This window comes from Erigeron canadensis, chromosome 2, assembly GCF_010389155.1.
Source record: "Erigeron canadensis isolate Cc75 chromosome 2, C_canadensis_v1, whole genome shotgun sequence".
NCBI classification, from domain to species: Eukaryota; Viridiplantae; Streptophyta; class Magnoliopsida; order Asterales; family Asteraceae; genus Erigeron; species Erigeron canadensis.
In genome coordinates this window covers 39993854-40001182 of record NC_057762.1, presented here as the reverse complement: position 1 = coordinate 40001182, position 7329 = coordinate 39993854, and the positions used below count along the sequence as shown (strand labels likewise).

Sequence of the window (7329 nt, the reverse complement as noted above, 5' to 3'; positions counted from 1 at the left end):
TTCTAACTTTTGTCAAGAAAGTTTCATTATTTTATTTTTTATTACATAAATTTATTATATTTTTCATCCTTTTACTTTTTGTCACATCACTTTCATTTCTTCGACTTTCCACACAAAAGTTTTTTTTTTTTTTTTTTTGAATTTTATTTTTCAACTTCAGCCACCAAAGTTTCGTTTTCTTTACTTTTCGGCAAATGACTTGCTGTTTTTTATAACTTTTGCTACGAAAATTTTATTTTCATTACTTTTTTACAACATAACTTTTGGTCTTTCAACTTTCGTCAGCAAAGTTTCGTTTTTTTTAACCACATAATTTTGAGTTTTTTTTTACCTTAGTCACCAAAATTTCCTTTTTTTTACTTCTTAAAACATAACTTACGTTTTTTAACTTTTGTCACAAAAGTTTCATTTTCTTTACCACATAACTTGCGTTTTTTTAACTTTTGACATGAAAGTTTCATTCAGTTTTTTAACTTTTGGCACAAAAGTTTTGTTATGTTAAATGTTTACATGACGCAACGCCTCCCGGGGCAACGCCCGGGGGTAAAAACTAGTTTATTTTAATTGACATTATAGTAAATATATTAGTATAAATATAAGGGTTTTGTTAATGACAACCCTTAGGGTTGTCAGTAAAAACTAATTGGGTGTATTAAAATTTGTATCTTGCTGTTAGAAAAATCAGGCAGCGGTTTTTAATATATAATGTACAAGTTTTTAAGCATGGAATATGTTATTAGAGCTGTCATTATCATTTTCCTAAATATAAATATTAAATTTTGTCACTAACCTTAAATTTTGGCCGCTCAGTTCGTCAACACTCAACAGGTATTCTTTTTCCAGAATCTTCATTACCGGTAATAAAATCAAGTGTTAAATATCTAATATTTGCTTACAAGTTGTTCCGTAGATTATGTTAAAGAAATCTAGGGCTATAAAGCTTGCTTGTTTTGTTACCAACATATGTTTGCATATGTTTCTTCTTCCTTTAATTTACTAATCACCCACACTTTGCAGAGTTAGATTTTTACCTTTTATTTTTAATTTCTTTTTTAATTTAAATTTCAATAGTTATCATTTTATTGTGAATGGTTTGAAATCCAATAACCCTATATTTCTTCCATTTATGCTGTAGAAGTGATGAGGATATATTTAAGACTACAAAGCATATAGTTTGAAAATTGAAACTATTCCAGCCACATTGGTAATTTGGAAAGGTATGATCCCACTTATGGTTCTAACAGATTAATGAACGGTCATCCTGTGTTAATTTTTTTTTGGTTATTTCTAATCACTAATTATCTCTAAGTTGATTTTTTTTGCATCAGTTTGAATGTCTGATCATATTCCAGATAAATTTTTTTTATAAAGCTTAAGTACTTGCTGTCCAATGCAACAGGTAAGCTTAATTTTCAAGTAAACTTTATATTAGACCAGTATAATCCATTCTTGATGCATATGCAGCACATGATAGATTGTGAGATCATTTAATTTTGCAGGTTCCAGGTGCAAATATTGTGAAGAGTGGCTCTAACACTTTTGCCGTTTATCCCATATCCAACACAGACGAACGTTAGCTGGTCTATCAAAAGAAGGTGTACATTCTTTATTCGTTAATCCTTGGTCTCTTTCTATTTATGTGTGCGTTTGCTTGCCCCTCTACTTTTAGACTGCCTTTAGATGTTTGTTTGGGTTATGAAGTTAAAAAAGTTTATTGATAAGTGATATATAAATAAACCTTTAAACCTTTCAAGTACTATTATCTCATTATGATTGGTGAAAACTCCATGTTTGCTTTGTTTAAGCATTCTGTTACTTTAGTGATCATCATTTGCATATGTCTTTGGGCATTTTGGACCTATGGGCATCAGTTAGTTTGGGGTATTAAAGGGGTTTGTTAGGATTTTATCCATTCGCACAATGGCCAACTAAAAGGCGCTAATAACTTCTTTTTCTGCAGATATATGAACAGCTAGACCTGCTCATGAGCTACTCTTTATGTGAATGCTATCTACGAGCTGGTAAGTATTGATTCTTGGGTTTATGTCACATGAGCATTATCTAATATTGGTCAATGTCAAAACTTTGCAATATGAGGCAGCAGTTCATACCAGCTACAATGCAAGTTCAAGCCATTTATAGCGGTGCCATAGAGTATACCCACTATTACTTTTACCAACTATGCCATACTAAAACACACATTTTATCATTTCATATATCCCCTGAAATCGTTTCAATTTTAAAGGTACATTTTGCAAAATGAGAAACAGAGTTATAATTGGATTATACCCGTTTAGAGAAAAGTCTACGATATAACCTTGATCAGAAGCTAATTAAGTGAACTGTAAGTCTGATGAACTAATAAAAATTCATCAAATGACAAAAGAGGTGGAACACTTTTTCATCAGCGAAATAACTCTTTCATTGCAAGGAAGCCTATGTTCTTGAGTTTCTTATTAAAAGAAAAGAAAAGAAGTGATGAGATGAGATTAGAAGATAATCAATCCTTTCAAATCATCCCAAAAGTGGGAGGAAGATTTAAGGAACAAAATCGACTAGATTATCACTCCACTTCCTATCATTTCATTTCTCTTCCATCCTTTAAAAAAAACTCAAGAACACAAATTATTTTAAGATCATTTGGATTCCTTTTTTTTTCATCCCTTCAAAAAACTCAAGAACATAACAAGGACAGAGAAACCCCTTGCAAGGATTTCATTTTTTTTCTCTATCAGGTATCAGTTATGTATTTTATGTTCTATAAATCTATTATGGGCATCTTTAACTCATTATCATTATATAAAGTAATGTATTATTAAATGGTTGGTATACTGGCGGATACATGCTAAATTTACATGCTTTTATTAAAGGATATCATTGATGCTGTTGGTTGATAGATTAATTATTAAGATTCAAGAAACCCAAACAGTTTATCAAAGAATTTCGTGATAAAGTGAACGTTTTTCTCATACTCAACTAATACTTGATGGACGAATCTCTGTTTACTAATATTACTATGCTTATTTATGTCTCAATTCCAGGAACTCGATCTCATTACGATGACACATTAGGCAAAACGTCTGATTGAACTATTAAAGCATCCAAGTTTTCAAATCAAAGCTTCTATTCGTCATGCGTATACAGGGATCTGTCATCAAAGATTGTTCTTCTTCACGTCTTATGTATGTTTTGTGTACTATTTATGTTCTCCGATTCTTTTTGTAAAACTAGACTGAGCCGATTCTTTAGTGGTGTTTTTGTCAAGGCAAACGAGAGGATATTGAAAATTCTACAGGAAGTGGAGCCGTATGTGACTTATGGGTAAGTAATATGTGTTTAATGTTTGTCAGTTTGTTTTGGCTTGCTTTTGATCTCATACTATTCTTATAAACATTTTAAGGTATCCTGACCTCAACAGTGTCAGCTGATATACGGTAAGCCGGTAAGGGATTGGCAAAGGTTAACAACCAAATGCATCCTCAGACGGACAATAACATTATTGAAAAAGATTGAATGCTCTTATTACTGAATACTGCTGAAAAACCGTTTTTTAGCAAGGTACATAAAATTCAGCTTTATTCCCTGTGTAAATTTAGAGATGCATATGTTACTCTAAAAAATTAGTTTTCATATGATGAGAAGGACCCCACATCTTTTGCATTACACTAAGTGAGATTAATTCCATGATGAATATTTGAAAGTCAATGCAAAGAAATGCCATCATGAAGCCTTTTATCAACTTATTTCGTATGTTTTTGACTGAAATTTGATGGTATTTAACCTTAGTTGATTAAAGAGCACTGCTGTTACTTTGTACACTTGCATGGTTTTATCTGGTTGAGATTTGAGAATCCCTTCTAAAAGGTTATGATTTCTGAGAGTTTTTGTGTAATCACACTGGATATCAAGCTGTCTCATGTGAACCTCATCTGAAATGGCATTATGCATCGAAACTTGGACGCTACCCAAAGTGTATTCAAACGTGTTTAACCTGACACCATTGCTGTCAAATTAAGTAATATTTTACTCTACCTTTATAGAATAAAAGCTAGTTTTTAACCTGTTAAACCTTAGTTTTTAACCTGTTAAACCAGTGAATCATATTTACAACGTTACTTATCTGAAAATTAACGTTAAAAGAAATCGGTTAAATAATATTTGATGTCTCGAGAGGACCAGTTTCGATCCACTTAGAACATTACAAATTTGACTTAAAGTTCTTTTCAGTCACACTTGGTCCAAAACACCAATTCCCACCTTTAGTCCATAAATACACATATTAGGAACAACCGAGAAAGAAAAGATATCAAGTATGTAAATGAAGCCAGATATACTCCTTACTATGCATTATACATGTAGTCATTTAGTAAATTTTATTCTTCTAATACAATGATGTTTTTACTACAAGATATAGGACACATAACAATGCAAAGAGTTGAAGTTGGGGTTTGTTCTTTCTGCAAATCCTCCTAAGTTTATCCATTTGTGTTACAAGTCCATGTATTATGGCATGTATACATAATGCGGGCGAGTAGCTATGTGGAAGCCCGCAGCAACGCGCGGGGTTAAATTCTAGCTCACTATATAATGTTGTATGTGGTCTCAAAGTTTACTACTTTCTTGACTAATAAAGAAATCTCAACGCTCAAAAACACTAGAAGCAACGAAAAATAAGTCAAATAAGAAATTATAAGAATTGGGGAAAACTATTAATATGACCTTGTTGTTGTCGTCTTTAAGGCGAATTGGATCAGGGAAGAAATGGTGGTTGTTTTTCACCAACAAAGGACAACTCCATCTTCCTTCATATTTTTATCAGGAACCGTTTTTCTTCTACATGGAAGAAGGATCAAAATTCAAAACTTAAAGAATCGGAAACTTGAACAGATGGATGGTTACAAATGTGTGATTTCGTGTATCGAAAGGAATTGTTAATTCACCAAGCAAAAATGTCCACTATAAATTATATATTCACCATAATGAATTGCTTTTGGTGTTCTTTCACCCATTTTTGTAAAGGGAAGTGAATATGAAGTTGTCTTCCATCTAAGATTAATTGGGGAATCCTCACATTTAGTTTTTATAATCATAAAATTTATGAAACCTATGTATTTATTAAAATTCAAACAAATATTAAAGTATTGAAACGAAAAGCTATAAACTTAAAGTGATTCTAAAAAATAGAAAAAAACTTAAAGTGTAACTAATGAACATTTATAGTTTTCTCGGGTTTGAGTATGGAGATTGGAGATTTATTCTTTCCCATCCCCGGCCCGTCCCCATTCCCATCGAGGAATAGTATTACATTCCCGTACCAGTCCCTATCCTCGGTCAACTAGGGGATTGCCCGGTCAAATCGGGTTCGATTATCGGATTCCCAGCAAATACGAGTATTTTTGTCATCCATAATTGTATTAGTGGCCAGTATTTTCCATTGTAAAACCTCTGTGGAAAACTAAAAATGTATTGATGTTTTAGTTATTCTCACAAAAGTTGATTATATCTTTTTAGTTTGTGTTTATTAGGCACTAATAGCAATTGGAGTATTCGACAGTTGGCCAGAATTTGTGTTTCAAAAAGAATATCAACCATAACTAATAGATAATAATAGTATAAGTTATTCAGAAATTTCGATTTAACCAAGTTCATTATTGTATACCCATAATCAAAACAAAACACAAATATAAAAATCGGTTTTCGGTTACAAACTATACGCAAAACCAAATTTAAAATCGGTGCTTGGTTTTTTTCGGTTTTTTAAATGGTTTGCTTTACTTTTTAACCGGGTAAAAGCCAAATCGCGAAACCAAATTTACTGCTTAACCGGGTAAAATCGAATCCACACTTTTGAACTTCACATGTGGGCCTAGGCTTCATTAGCCCATATGCATTTGGAAAGAAGAATTCGATGGTTTAAGTTTGATTTCAAAAACAAGAAACTGCTTAATTAAACAAAGTGCCCATTTGTGAGGGACTGGTTCGTGAAATATGCGTCAAGCCATATAAAGGCCCCAGATCATCCCGCCCTTGTCAACAACCTTCAAAAAAATATCATCATCATCATCACTAACAACCTCTTTCTTTCTTCTTCTTCATTTTTTTTTTCTTTCAGATTTCTCTTTCAGTCAAAAATAAAGCTATAAAATCTTGATTAAAACCGATCAAGATTGGTCAACACCCTTCACTGAAATTACAATCACAAAACCCATTAATCTTTTTCTTGGAAACAGAACAATAATGGATCCCACAGAAGATATTTACGATATTAGTATCAAGGCAGTAGCAAAAGTTGCAAAATCCTGTGTCTTCTTTAGTAAGACATTGCTTGAACTAAATGCGATAGTTACTAGCATAGCCAGCGTTGTTAAAAAGCTTCCAGTTAACCATGGCCTCATTCTGAGGATGGCTTACAAATTAAGAGATGCTATGAGATTGATTGTTGATTGTATAAGAATTAAGCGTAGGATGATCCATGAGCGATTCTTTCATTCGCGAAAACTCAAGAAAATGAATTCAGAGCTTCAGGCGTCATTCCGTCACATGGTGGATGCGCTCATCCTTTTAAACCTGGATAAAGGAAAGGGGCCCATGGTGGAGCCGGAAATGACAAAGGTAACACGATGATCCTTTTTCTTTAATATTATATTATATATTGGTGCAAGATTAGTACTTAGTTAGTATGAGCTTAGTTGTGTTATTGGGTCCTTTGAATTGTTTGGGTTATTCGCATTATTCGGGCTTTTTGCGTTTTTCGGGATTATTCGGGCTCAGTCTCATCCCTCGTAGGCGAATCAAGGACAATCACAGGAGTCTCATTACCCACAAGACCCGCTAGAGTAGCAGGGCCCTCATCAGTCCTCCGTCTTTCTGGAGGTGGCAGCTGCACACCAGCAAATGAAAGCCCCTCGCCATCAGAGGGAACCAAGGGCCTCCTACCAACCATCATTCCCCGAGGATTCATCATGATAGCATCCCTAAGTGTCAATTCTGCAAATACAATGTGGGAAACATCAAACATGAAAGCAGGACAATGCAGCTATTGAAGTAAAAAGAAAAACAGTACCTTCGCAACACCAGATCAAGACAGGCATATCAGGAGAACCCTCCCATGACAGAGTAATCCCAGCAAGATATAGAATCATAGTGGGATACGCAATCAACAAAAATGGAGAAACACGAACTTAACGAATCAACTCATTGTCAAAGGAGCGCCAAACCAGATCATTATTCTCAAACGCCACCCTCGGCGCTACCCTCAAGCACCCCTGAACATCGGATGAATATATTCCTCACTAAAAAACAAAAATCATGGCCTCCAGTTCAGCATGT

General features: G+C 33.7%; 1 long non-coding RNA gene across 6 annotated transcripts; it reads left to right on the top strand.

Moving 5' to 3' along the window:
- Positions 1–805: 805 nt before the first annotated feature.
- LOC122586778 lies at positions 806–3795 on the top strand. 6 transcript variants are annotated; one of them, XR_006322072.1, is made up of 8 exons: positions 806–828; positions 1136–1217; positions 1329–1399; positions 1500–1595; positions 1961–2021; positions 3042–3182; positions 3266–3321; positions 3401–3795. It is a non-coding gene; the product is annotated as an uncharacterized LOC122586778 (long non-coding RNA). The 6 variants fall into 6 exon arrangements; XR_006322067.1 differs by having other exon boundaries at positions 3042–3321; XR_006322069.1 differs by having other exon boundaries at positions 808–828; positions 1139–1217; positions 3042–3321.
- The last annotated feature ends 3534 nt before the right edge of the window (positions 3796–7329 follow it).